This window comes from Triturus cristatus, chromosome 2_1 (assembly GCF_964204655.1).
Source record: "Triturus cristatus chromosome 2_1, aTriCri1.1, whole genome shotgun sequence".
NCBI classification, from domain to species: domain Eukaryota; kingdom Metazoa; phylum Chordata; class Amphibia; order Caudata; family Salamandridae; genus Triturus; species Triturus cristatus.
In genome coordinates this window covers 379,402,191-379,417,185 of record NC_140581.1, presented here as the reverse complement: position 1 = coordinate 379,417,185, position 14,995 = coordinate 379,402,191, and positions in this window count along the sequence as shown.

Here is a 14,995-nt window from a genome sequence, read left to right as displayed (position 1 = left end):
TCAGGGGAAGGGGCCTCACAACAGACCGCACGGGGCAGGCAGGAGGAGCAGTTGCAGCACAACAGACCAGGGAGGGCAGAAGGGTGTGGCAGTACAATGGACCATGTAGGACAGGAGGAAGAGAATAGGGGCATGGCATGTGGACAGGCAGGGTGGAGGTGGCAGGGATAGGTTACAGTCATCTGACAATTCTAGGCAGGTGGGAGGGGAGTGGCAGCTCAACAGAACACTCAGAGTAGATAGGAGTGGCAGGTCCATGGAACATGGTGGGCAAAAAGGATGGAGCAGGGGCATACACAAAGACATCGGAGGGCAGGGGGAAGGAGAATAGGGGCAGCAAGCTAAGCACAGAGTTTAAGCAGGAGGTCAATGATGGGGCATAGAATTGGGCAATGGAGGGCAGGAGGAGTGGACTGATACATCATACTAAATTGAGGGCAGTGGCAGCACATCAGACCATGCATGGCAGGAGGGAGGAGGCTAGTCCATGGATTCACACAACAGAGGATAGGGAGGAGGGGGATGGGGCAGCAAGCTAAAAGTTCAGAGAAGGCGGGTATTAGGAACTTTATTGTTTTTAAAACGTGTGTCTGTGCGAACTACTTAAAATATGAACAAGTATGCAGCATAATCTCACTTTTATTCAGGAAGAAGAGGACGTTTGTGACTGTGACTTCGGGCTCACTTGGCAGAAACACCCCCTGACCCTCCACCCCCTATCGCAAAATGTAATGCCCGTGAAAAGGGTAGGTGAACACAGTGTTATATAGAACATAGTCCTGAGAGCACGATTGAAAATGAAAACTAGATATAGTGTATGGTATAAAATATGCACCAAAAAGTGTGATATAAGATGAACCGGGCGTGAAATATAATATGCAATACATTGTGCGCAATGACAGATTCGTTGGAGAGCGCGAGATAGCACAGGCACTAGCGCGTGCTATGCGATAAGCGCCTTGGAGTGTAATATGCACAGGGCAGTGTTGTGTAACCTAACTATCTCTAAAGTTGTAATATAAAATATGTGCTGGGGAGTGTAACGTTGCATATGCACTGTGACAAAGATATGGATCCCAGATTGTAATATGTATGGCATAGCACTGTGCATTATAACATAGGCATCGAGGAAGGCACGTTAGATGGGGCAATATAACCTGTGCGAAGACAAGTGTGGCATGACATATTCACGGGGTGGTGTTACAGTGCACATGGGCTAGAGAGTGTCATAGCATATGCACTAGCTAGTGGAATACAACACAGAGGTGTGTGGCACTCAGCAGGCAATGGTGGGTGTAACACAGCATTGGGCTCTGCCAGGAGCGCGCTGTGACTCTCAAGTGATGTTCGTCCCCTTTCCAGAGAGTAAAATAAAAAGTATTACACATCCGGCAGTGGATGTGTGTTTTATTGACCGTGAGGGGGGTTTCTTGCATAGTTTTGGTCGAATTTTTGTCGAATCCCCTTTGAATGGCTTGGTGTGCATGTGTATTAAATGTGCCCGTCAATAGCTACCCATGTTTGTATAAATAAACGACAAGGGTGTCTACCGGGATTAGGCACGGTAGGGCATCAGACATGTCAGAGCTTCACTAGTGGTGTAAATACATTCCACGTGGATTCATTGTATGCATAGTCGCCTTTGAATGAATATCACGCAAATCGTCATGGTGATAGGTACGTACGGTTTGTCCAGCATGTCCTAGGTGTGTCTATAAATATATATTGTTTACAAATAATAAAAAACAGTGGCCGGCCCTGGGGGATGGGGTCATCAGGGCCAATAAATTAGAATAAGAAGGGGAACCACACAGCCCCCCTTCTTAAAAAATTAAAATAAATAAAAGACTGGCATCGTGCTGGAGGCCACGCCCCCTCCTTGCAGCACTCTGCAAACGCGCCCCCTGGCGAGTTTTAAGTTGGGGAATTAATTCCTCTTCAATACTGAGGGTCCCTGAGGGCCAACTAGCCCAACAGGCATCGCCAGTATGCACCAGGGAGCTGCGCTGCAGACAGGTGTTCTGAGGCCAAGCCCCTTTTTACACCTCTCTGCAACGCAGCTCTGTGGCGCTTACTGGAGGTACCTAGTGGTCTAGTTTGACCCTAGGGACCCTTAGGATTCAAGGGGACTTAATCTCTCAACTTAGAACAGCCACAGGGCGCGTTTACACAGTGGTGAAGGGAGGGGACGGGGCCTGAGTTAACGTGTGCAAAAACGCCCTGTGGCCTGTTTTAAGAGGTAGTTTTAATCCCCCTGCCCTATTATATACTAGGGGCTTACAGAGGAGGTCATGCTAATCACAGGGGGACCCCAACGCATAATGTTCCCTAGTGTATGTAGGTGTTTTCACTGTATTCTAAGTGTCTTTTAACATAGCACTGGCTCTAGGACTGGTTAGTCAGACTCAGTTACCACCAGTATCCGTCTGAAAAAGTTGAGGGTACAGGATGATTTTGCAACAAGGCTTCTTTCTGCTCTTCTTTTTGTTCTTTCTGCATGTTATCCTTCTTCCTGCACTTTTCTTCGTCTTTGAGGACTTCTGTTGCTTCTTTCTGCACTTCTTTTTTTTCTTTCTGTGCATTTTTTCTTCTTTCTTCACATGTCCTATCTCTGTAGGCATAGTTAGAAATTAGCATTTAAAAAACCTTTGAAATTCACAGAAAAAACCATAGGTTTCAGGCACGTTATAGTTAGGAATTAGCATTTAAAAAACCTCAGAAATTCACTGAAAAAACCATATGTTTCAGGGGTGTTATAGTTAGCTGGACTTTTCACTTGTACAAAATCATTGAAATTCCCCCGTTATAGTTAGTTCAGCTAACTATAACTCGCGCGCCCGCAATGCACTGCTGATGACGTCACATATTACATCACTCATGACATGGTCAGTGACATTACTCATGACATCACTGATGACATCTCAAATGACATCACTGATGACATCACTGATGACATCATCCTTGTGATAGAGTGGCAGACCTCCTCTCACCCTAATATAACCTTTGATACACACATTCAAAAATAGAGACTAAACTTTTCAAAACAATGGACATACCAATACCAGTTACAACAACCTCTTCAGTAATTCTAAGATCCACATACACATCCACTCATTCACCAACAGTCCTATACAGTCCCTCATACATGTATTCACTCATCATATGTACTCATACACCTATACATCCTGTTACACAATGCCACTCATCCATAGAGTTACTCACACACATAGTCACTCATGCTAATAAAGAATCAAACATACATTTATTTGCATATACAGTTATACACACACCACCACACTTACTTCTACGGAAACTTACACATACTTAGTCTTTTAAACAATCACTTATAGAAACACATACTTATTCATACAGGAACTCTTTCAATCTCTCACTCTCACATATACTCACTTATATACACCAATAGTCACATATACTAGTTTAAAACATATGTAGTTACTCATAAAGACACTATTGAGACAGTCATTCACTCACTAACACACCCATACACACACTCATCCACCCATACAGTCCTGCACACATGCTGTCTTCAACACATACAGTGAGTCACTCATTCATGCACCTATGCACTACGTAATACCCCCCACCGAACCATGCAGACACTCAGACTGATACTCAAAAAAACAACTAATAACCTATATAGACACCCATGTAGCTACTCACCAACCCATGCAGCCACTTATACACAAAGTGAGAGACTGATACAGATATTTATATATTTAAACATTACTCACTAAGCCATGTATTCACTATCATACACTTAATCAGTCAGTTACACAATCAATTTTTCATAAACAAATCATCCATTTAGACACCTATATACCCATTTATTCTTCCATCGACCTTGAGATATACATATATAAAACATATTTAATTGTCAGAAAAACACACATTCACTGGATGATGTCATCAGTGATGTCATTTGAGATGTCATCAGTGATGTCATGAGTGATGTCACTGACCATGTCATGAGTGATGTAATATGTGACGTCATCAGCAGTGCATTGCGGGCGCGCGAGTTATAGTTAGCTGAACTAACTATAACGGGGGAATTTCAATGGTTTTGTACAAGTGAAAAGTCCAGCTAACTATAACACCCCTGAAACCTATGGTTTTTTCAGTGAATATATATATATATATATATATATATATATATATATATATATATATATATATATATATTACCTACTGGCGGTCGCCAGTAGGTAGTTATAGTTAGGACCACGTTTCCATAGGAAATCCGCAACATTCTATTTTGAATAACTTTTGCGCCGGTCGACGAATCCTCGCAAATTTTTCAAAATAGGTGGGACGCTACGCTCCGCTTCTACCCTGAAAGTCTCGGGGGGATTAGTCAAGCGGGGGCTGAGATAAAAGGGGGGTCCCAAAACGCGTTTTTCCCATGCATTTTTCCATAGGACCTTTAGACACAGCTACAGCCCGAACGGCTGAACAGAATTACTTGAAATTTGGCAGAGAGGTAGTCCTCAGGTCAAGGAGGTGCCTTTTGTAGGTTTGGTGTAAATCTGTTCAGTAGATTCTGAGAAAATAGCCTTTAAATCAATATATATGTCTGTGACAGCTTACGGTGCGCTTACGGTGCGCTTACCGTACGCGTACGGTGACGTGCGCGAGCGCGATTCTGATTTGCTCTTAGATCTTAGTAAACATTTGAATCGGCCGAAACCAGGAAGCGGCGGCCGCCATTTTCTCTCTCGCACTCTGAGTGGGGCAGCATAAATGAAGCCCAAAAATGTGTAAAGGGGCAGTATATTGAGATAATAATCACCCTGCAGTGATATACGGGCCCCCAAACAACCCCCAAGGCCAAAAAAAATATTTTTTTTTTTTTCCAAAAATCTCCGATTACGCTTACCGTACGCGTACAGTAAAAATTTGTTTAAAAAAAGAAAAGTATCCACACTCTCCCCACCCCATGTGCAATTAGTGCCCGAAGGGCACCATTTGTGCCTGGCCTATGAAACCAACGAAAATAATAAACAAAACATTTCACAACGATGCGCATAATATGTCCCCCATGTGCGCACGGTGCTTGAAGCGCATCGTGCGTACATGGCCCATCCAGCATAATGTGGGCACGCGGTGCGCGCAGCGCACCGCGTGACCACCGTGCGTGCATGGCACTAACTGCGTAAAGTGGGCGCGCGGTGCACGAAGCGCACCGCGTGCTCACTGTGCGCGCACGGTGCGCGAAGCGCACTGTGCGCGCACGGAACTAACTGCGTTAACTGGGCGCGCACGCCACGAATGGCGTAAAGTAAGTTAGCATTTAAAAAACCGTACAAATTCACTGAAAAAACCATAGGTTTCACACACGTTATAGTTAGGAATTAGCATTTAAAAAACCTTGCAAATTCACTGAAAAAACCATAGGTTTCACACATGTTATAGTTAGCTGTACATTTTACTGATAAAAAACCAATGAAATTCCCCCGTTATAGTTACTGTAGGCAACTATAACTCACGCGACCGTAATCCTCTGCTGATGACATATGTGTCTTTATGAAAAAAAAATATTTGTAATATATGTATAGCTAAAATTTTATGGAAGAAGACATGGGCAAATAAGTGTCTAAATACAGTATTAGCATCAGCAGAGGATTACGGTCGCGTGAGTTATAGTTGCCTACAGTAACTATAACGGGGGAATTTCATTGGTTTTTTATCAGTAAAATGTACAGCTAACTATAACATGTGTGAAACCTATGGTTTTTTCAGTGAATATATATATATATATACACATATATATATATATTTATATAAACGATCCAATGCTCCTGTATATCAGAACATAAGCCAGCACTCGCGGGGAAAATTTCGAAGAAACTTTAGCAACAACAAACTCGTTTCGGCATTCGCTCCTTCGTCGGTGTTACTGACGCGGCGGCGGTGCCTATTTTTAACTTGTTTCCATGGTAGCAATCAACATGAAAGAAGGACATTATCTCGCTTTACTTCAAGCGCCATCTTTGAATGTCCTGATGTTACGTGGACAATATCACACTAGGCAGTATTGAAATGAGGCTGGTTATTGTTATGCTGCCGTGTATTGGCCAAACATTTATAAATATGCATTTGTTATTTTCCATGTTACTTTAATAATTAATTTGTTATTAGTAGGCAATTGCAGATAAAAATCCGCTGTCCAAAACACACAATTCCGCTGTGTATCGGCCAAGTGCCCCATCATAGGGCATGACCTTAATTTATGGCAAATGCCTATTACATGGCTAAATAATCATTTTAAAGTGTATTTTAAGAAAAAAGCCATAGAAGATTATTATAATGCCGTATATCGGCTCAAAACCCAATAGTGTCTAAAAGACCAACCAGTTAATTAACAGTCTTCCTCGATCATGTTATCTGTAGACATCCTAAACACACACACAGCAAACTCCTAAGTAGAAGCTACTCCCCTAAATGCACTACCAATTCTTCCCCACTGTTAAGCCCTTTCAGGGTTTTGGTCTGCAAATCAATGATGAAACGAGACTCTAGTCTCCGTAACCATTGAATTCTATCCCCTCCTCTGATGTTAACCGGGACGTGGTCAAGGCCAAAGAACATCAACAGATATTACACATATACAAATATATATATATATATATACACATATATATCAAGCTCCAAGGTTCCCCTAAAGTAGGACAGCACTCAGATGAACGGAGTAGCAATTTTAATGGCAAAAATATGCCCCCAGGCAGGTTACCGCAACAGTTCCTCTTTCCAGTGCCAGTCGATTAGCCGACGCGTTTCGAAGCCTCATTGCTTCTTCTTCAAAGGCTGGACTTTGGACGGGTTGGTGTCAAGCATAACAGTCCAGCCTTTGAAGAAGAAGCAATGAGGCTTCGAAACGCGTCGGCTAATCGACTGGCACTGGAAAGAGGAACTGTTGCGGTAACCTGCCTGGGGGCATATTTTTGCCATTAAAATTGCTACTCCGTTCATCTGAGTGCTGTCCTACTTTAGGGGAACCTTGGAGCTTGATATGTACGCGGCCGCCCTTGCCGCGAGGACGCGCACCAACCCGTAATCACTGGGTGCCGCAAGGCGTAGGATCTACCTTGCCTGTGTGCGGGATGAGCGGTTTGGAATTTAAATGTGCCTCTGTGACGGGGGTCCATTGGAGGACTTTAATTTTAGCCACGCAGTGAATATAATCAGTGCACCCATTCAGGGTTTCATGAGCAGACTACAAGGACCACAATCCTCAGCCCATCAGAGGGCGTGGTATGGTGAAATCAGAGGGAGTGTCAAGCATAACAGTCCAGCCTTTGAAGAAGAAGCAATGAGGCTTCGAAACGCGTCAGCTAATCGACTGGCACTGGAAAGAGGAACTGTTGCGGTAACCTGTCTGGGGGCATATTTTTGCCATTAAAATTGCTACTCCGTTCATCTGAGTGCTGTCCTACTTTAGGGGAACCTTGGAGCTTGATATGTACGCGGCCGCCCTTGCCGCGAGGACGCGCACCAACCCGTAATCACTGGGTGCCGCAAGGCGTAGGATCTACCTTGCCTGTGTGCGGGATGAGCGGTTTGGATTTTAAATGTGCCTCTGTGACGGGGGTCCATTGGAGGACTTTAATTTTAGCCACGCAGTGAATATAATCAGTGCACCCATTCAGGGTTTCATGAGCAGACTACAAGGACCACAATCCTCAGCCCATCAGAGGGCGTGGTATGGTGAAATCAGAGGGAGTGTCAAGCATAACAGTCCAGCCTTTGAAGAAGAAGCAATGAGGCTTCGAAACGCGTCGGCTAATCGACTGGCACTGGAAAGAGGAACTGTTGCGGTAACCTGCCTGGGGGCATATTTTTGCCATTAAAATTGCTACTCCGTTCATCTGAGTGCTGTCCTACTTTAGGGGAACCTTGGAGCTTGATACACATATATATATATACACATATATATATTCACTAAAAAACCATAGGTTTCAGGGACGTTATAGTTAGTTGGACATTTGACTCATATAAAACCAGAGAAATTCGCCCGTTATAGTTAGTTGAGCTAACTATAACTCACGTGCCTGCAATGCACTGCTGATGACGTCACATATTATATCACTCATGACATGGTCAGTGACATCATTAATGACATCACTGATGACATCTCAAATGTGTATGACGTAGCCTCACTGCTGATCATCCCTCCAGCCGAGCACATTCAACGCTTATACAATAATACCGCACACCATTGACATGCGCATATCCACAAGCTTGACATTAGCGATAGTTGCCGCCCTCCTGGTACATGCCACATTAATGTAAATTGCGGATTGTGCGAAGTCAAAACTGCAACAGGGACACACACATAAGTACACTTCCTGGCCAGGCAGGAACTGAACAACGCCCAGGTCCCCTGGATTAATTATTCACACCCCTACGCAGGCCTGGCGTATACAAGCCCAACCCGGTTTGAGTATGTATAAATAGGATAAGGACGACGCCCCTCCGAGAATCGGGCTGTACCGTTATCAAAGGAGCAGCCTCTTGTTCTACAAGCTTTGCAACTTAATCCGGGAGGATATTTCGGCTTCAGCCCACCGAGTGCCTGAGACAAAGACACGCCATCAGGCACCAGGTAGGCGAGCACGCGTCGGAGGACACGGAGGGCTCCAGCTGGGAGTGCGTGAGTGTGGTAGAGGCCAGTAATTGAAAGGCAAATCGGGTTTGGAGGTGTGCAGTACGCATACATCGAGAGAACTATTTTAATTGCATAAAACGGCTCTCCTTGTATAACTTATTAAATTTCAAATCAGACCAATAAACACCATGTCAGCCGACACGCTCAAGGAAAGGGAAGAGGCGGCTGCTGAAATGTTTGATGATGAGAAGACTCCTAGGCAAAACTCTGTTTCCCATAATGCACCAGTCACAACACGCAACACCAGTCTCAAAGAAAAAATGAAAACTCTGGAAAAATTCATGAAATCAGAGCAGAGTAAGTGGTGGGAGGCCAAGTCCCTCCAAAGATACTTAGATGTTGGAAGGGTGCCCCGTGGATTGTGCATTCTAACTGCCCCCAGCTATGAAAACCCCGATCACGATATGATGCGGGAATGGGCGGAAACAAACCTTGATTCATCTAGAAGGCTAATTGTGATTCTGGTTAACTATGCAGAAAAAGATCGGGTAAAGTTACAAGAACAAATAGAAATATTAAATGCGGAATTAGCATTGTTGAACTGCACTGAAGAAATTGCGAAATTGAGAGATGAAATGGCTAAACGCTTAAAAAAGGAGGAGGACAAAATTCGTGAACGGAAAACGTTCAAATTTCAGCGAGATCGCATCGATTTTGAAACAGGACGGAACTTTACATTTGCTAAAAAATAAGGTGACAAAATTTGGGGAAACACGAGCTCTTGACAGCAGTGAGGGCACCAATTCAAGACCACTTATGGTCTCTCACACAGTGTCAAACTCTGATCTCAGCTCAGCGCCGGAGAGCGAAACTGATAATGAGGAACGCATTCGAGCAATCCCGGTGAAACTCTCACTAGCACAAGAAGTTGATTTTTTAGTATACGAAAGGAGAAACACGCTACGCCCCAGGAATCAATCAATAAAACAAACAAAAACAGATCCACCAAACGCCGGGAGAAGCGAAAGGCAAAACAACGAAGAATACAAAAAATCAACACGAAAACCGAAAAAGAATTGGAGACGCTAACAACAGCAATCAGTGAAGACCCAATCAACAACCCAATGGTTATAAATTTAACTGATGTTGTTTTAAACAAAGCAGAAGAGCAGCTTTTAACATTGGGTCTCTCGTATTGCCCTGCTGGAACTTTCAATTATGCGACAACAAGAATGGACATTTTTAAGAGCATCAGGAAACTGAAGTTGAAGAAATACTTCCTCCAACGTGGCCCCAACAACGAAAATAACGTAACTGAAACTGATCCAATCCACACAGGATCTTTGGTGGCAAGTCCTCCAGGCTGCAGTCTAACCGCCTCTGATTTGCCTCTTCTATCAGAATTACAAGAACTGGTGAATGAAAATATCAAAGGTTCATCAAACAGTGAAAGGAAGCCCACTCAAGTTAACACAACGGTCCAAGGGGTTTCAAAAACAACTCCTTTTAAACCAAAATCGACCTTTAACCCCATAACTACAAGGGACTCAATTAAAATCTTCCAAGAACAATTGATTACAGGCATTAAGCGACTCAACCATCGAGTACAAAAAACTATAAGATCACGCTCTAACAAAAACGAACTTAAATATCATAGTTTAATGAAAAAATTAAAGGACAACAATGATATCATCATTCGCAGTGCCGACAAGGGTGGCAATGTTGTGTTGTGGAAAAAGAGTGAATATATCAATGAGGCAATGAGTCAACTTTCAAATAAAGACTGCTATCATCGCATTGATCATCTCAAACTTAGATGTATCTACAATTACTATTATTTGAAATTAATAGCATGGAAAAATGCAGGCCTACTTTTCCCTCAAGAATATACGTTTCTACGTAATGACAAACCAGTAACCCCAGTACTATACTTCATACCGAAGATACACAAGAATCCTGCAAAGCCACCCGGCAGGCCTATCATTTCCGCTCGCAACAGTCTTTTGGAAAGGACTTCCCAATATGTGGATTACTACCTGCAAGAATTCGTTCAAAACCTACCCTCATATATAAAAGACACAGGCGATTTTCAATCCAAGATTCAAAACATTGACTGGCAAAGTGATTATTTACTCATCTCAATGGACGTGACTTCACTCTACACATCCATCCATCATTCAGATGGTATCAAGGCACTAAACCATTATCTGGCCCAAAGACCATCCAACTGTATACAACATAACAAGATGTTGACTAATATGGTGGATTTTTGTCTAAATAATAATATCTTTCTTTTCCAGAATGTGTTATATTTACAACAACGCGGTGTAGTGAATGGGAGCCAGCTTCTCCCCAAGCTATGCTTGTTTACACATGGGATGGTGGGAGAAGCTGGTTCTATTGAAAGACTACACCAATATTCTCAATAGTAAGGTTACAAAATGGCTGAGATTTATAGACGATTTGTTTATAATATGGCATGGTTCAATAAGTGAAGCTGAAAAATGTATTAACGATTTAAATGTCAACAGCCTTAACCTGCACTTTACAGCCTCCATTAGTGCTACCACTGTGAATTTTTTGGATGAACAGCTATATATTGAGAATGGTCATTTGGAAACTAAATTGCACAGAAAATTAACAGCAGGTAATGCAATTCTACATGCAGGCAGCGTCCATCCTCAACATTTGATACACAGCATCCCCTACGGGGAAATGCTACGTATCAAGCGCATCTGCAGTCAGGAAAATGAACTTTATTTGTCCCAACAGGCGAGCAAGGAGAGGTTTCTGGCAAGAGGACACTCAGGTAGCTGCATTGATAGTGCAATCACTAAAAGTATGGCTGTAACCAGAGTAAGCCTCATTAACAAACAGTCTAATGAGATTGAAAGTGATATAGAGGAGGCCCCCCCTTTCAGATTCATCTTTGAATACAATAGACAGGAAAAAGCCATTAGGAATATCATCAAAAGAAACTGGCCACTCATTCATGTTATTTAATCGACCACAAATTGATACTTTTCAATACGAGTTAAACATATGATGACAAGTATTGGAAGTACTTTCATACATTTATATTCAAAGTATTGGATGGTTCTTTTCAGGGTACACCAATAGAAAGTACGAATATTGGGAAAGGTGGTACCCTTTGAGAAAATACATATACAGTCTTTTTATTGAATGTTTGTAAAAATATTAAGTGTAAACATTTTATATATGGATATTTATTTATATATTTATATATTTATATATCTATTTAATATTTATTATATAAACAAGTTTGTGGTCCTTCTGTACCAGGGCTAAGGTTAGTCAGGTATTTAGACCTGGATGCCCCGCAATCCATACACATTACATATTCAAATGTAAAACGTTGACTGGTACCGATTTCATTAATATGGCGTGATGATGTTTAATTATGCATTGTTTGCACAAACTCCTTGCTCAAGCACTCGTCACTTAAAATTTTTTTTTTTTAAACAAATGTGTAAAAAAACAGCACACAAAAAAGTGAGTAAAGTTGAGAAAAAAAGAATGAAAAAAGGAAAAAAACTTGAGGAAATGATGCACAAGGGTATTTAAACCAATCATGTACTGTGTTCCGTGTCATGTGATCAAGGCCCTTCGGGGTTGAAACGCGTCATGCTGGTGGTTATATTTTGGTGAAAATAAATTAAATAATCTGCACCTACTTTGTGGTCCGTGCTCCTGTTCCTGTTGTGGCAAAAGTCGGGAGAAGGTTGGAGTTTTAAGGATATATATATATTTTTTTATATATATATATATATATATATATATATATATATATATATATATATATATATTATATATATATATATATATATATATATATATATTATATATATATATATATATATATATATATATATTATATATATATATATATATACATATATATATATATACATATATATATATATATATATATATATATACACATATATATATTCACTAAAAAACCATAGGTTTCAGGGACGGTATAGTTAGTTGGACATTTGACTCATATAAAACCAGAGAAATTCGCCCGTTATAGTTAGTTGAGCTGACTGTAACTCACACGCCTGCAATGCACTGCTGATGACGTCACATATTATATCATGACATGGTCAGTGACATCACTGATGACATCTCAAATGTGTATGACGTAGCCTCACTGCTGATCCTCCCTCCATCCGAGCACATTCACATGTGTGCGCTTCGCGATAGCAACACTTTCAATAATACCGCACCCCATTGACATGCGTGTCTGCGCATATCCACAAGATTGACATTAGCGATAGTTGCCGCCCTCCCGGTACATGCTACATTAATGTAAATTGCGGATTCTGCGACGTCAAAACTGCAACAGGGACACACACATAAGTACACTTCCTGGCCAGGCAGGAACTGAACAACGCCCAGGTCCCCTGGATTAATTGTTCACACCCCTACGCTGGCCTGGCGTATACAAGCCCAACCCACTTTGAGTACGTATAAATAGGATAAGGACGACGACACATGTCCCAGTTCTTTCACACTGCCTCAGGTGATATGGCCGCATCCACCTCACCTATCACAATGCGCAATAAAAAAAAGGAGATCCATGAGGTGTACACCATCCTGGCAATCAAAACTCCATTTGAATTGTGAACCCTGCTGGCCGTCGTGTTTGGACACATAATAATGACTGCAGGTGAGCAGTGGGGCCTGGGTGCACAGGGGCTGCAATTGAGCGCGGTGCGGCGGGAGGGGTGGGGTGCACCAGCCTGGGTGCCCAGGTGCAAACAAGCAATGTTGCCGTGCGTAATGATGTGATCTCTGACCTCATTCAGTTACATCTCTGTCTCAATTTAAGGACCTGCTGGACCATACTGTAGGCCTAAGCCAGGGGGCAGCGCTGCCCTACAGACACGTGGCGTTGGCTTTTGGGACACTGTAGTGGACTGATTACTAAGTGTACATGCACACAGGCTTGCACCACTGCATTACACGCGCACATTATGCTTCTTTGTATGTGAACATTGTCATAACATATTATTATTTAACCTTGTATATTCTCATGCACTCCAACTCTTCTTTGAACCACGATTACCACTAACAGTTGATGGATCGTACTTCAAGAAGTAAGGATGCACTCAACTGGTGTTCTCTATTAAGCTTGAAATAAACCTTCATTTACCTCAAGACGTTTCCAGCATTACATTATTTCTCCCTTTTCAGACACTGAGTTGGTTGCGCCAAAGTGGGCGGAGCGGGTGTTCAGCCCGTGATGATGCCCTGGGCATTCTGACGCCTTCCATCGTGGTATCAAGAAACCGTCCCTGACCGGAGACCTGCTGTGCCACCCAGAGAGAGACACCCTGGACTCGGAGCTCGCACCCGCACGTCGATGGACGCACCGGCGGTGGCAGGTGAGCAGTGAAGCCTCGGTGCGCAGGAGCTGCAATTGAGCACAGTGCGGGGGAAGGGGCTGGGGTGCAGCAGCCTGGGTGCACAGGTGCAGGCAAGCGATGTTGCCATAGATAATATTGTAATCTTTGGCCTCAGTCATATCTCTGTTTCATTTTAAGGACTTGCTGGACCGCACTCTTTTTCGCGGACCCCAGCGTCCCAGACACACGGGTGACGGGAGGTGAACAGTGAGGGCTGGGTGTAGTAGGCCAATGCTCTGTCTCCTCCTCCCTCTGTTCTTTTGACTCTCCCTTGCCTTCTCCCTTCCACCCACTCTCTCTCTGTCCCATTCTGACTACCTTTCTTTTTCTCTTAGACATGGCACACATACTTATGTTTCTTTTTTGTCTTGCAGGTTTTGTACGCTGCTTCCGGAGGAGTCCCATCCACTTATTTCATGTTATGCTGTTGTTTCTTCGAATAAAGTTGCGTTTCCATTTCTTTGTGTTTTTTTAATAAAGGTTTTTTTTTACCAATAAATAAGTGAGTGTATGAGTCTTCTTTTTCTGACAACACTTGTCTGTAGTTATATTGTGAAAATCGGCGGTTGATAGGAGGTTATGAAGGAAAACATTAGTAATTTTACGGTACACCTACCACATATAAACCAACAGACTATTACATCAATGAAGCCTGGGTAATTCTTCAACTGCAAGGGTTGTATGAGTGTATGACTTTATTACACCATGAGTACTGCCCGTGTGATTACAGAACCAATAGGGCACTGCCTAGGGCCACCGAGGCTTCAGGGACTGGCGAGGCCCACCCTACATATTTAAGTAAAGGCTCGGAGGGTGACGATCCCCGGACTTGAGTTGGCCTCAAAGCCCCCCGAACAATTAGTAAACAATACCCAGAGAGGTGGCGATCCCCTAGGCTGCGAAACGTCTCTGTGCCCTCCCGTGCCTAATTTACATG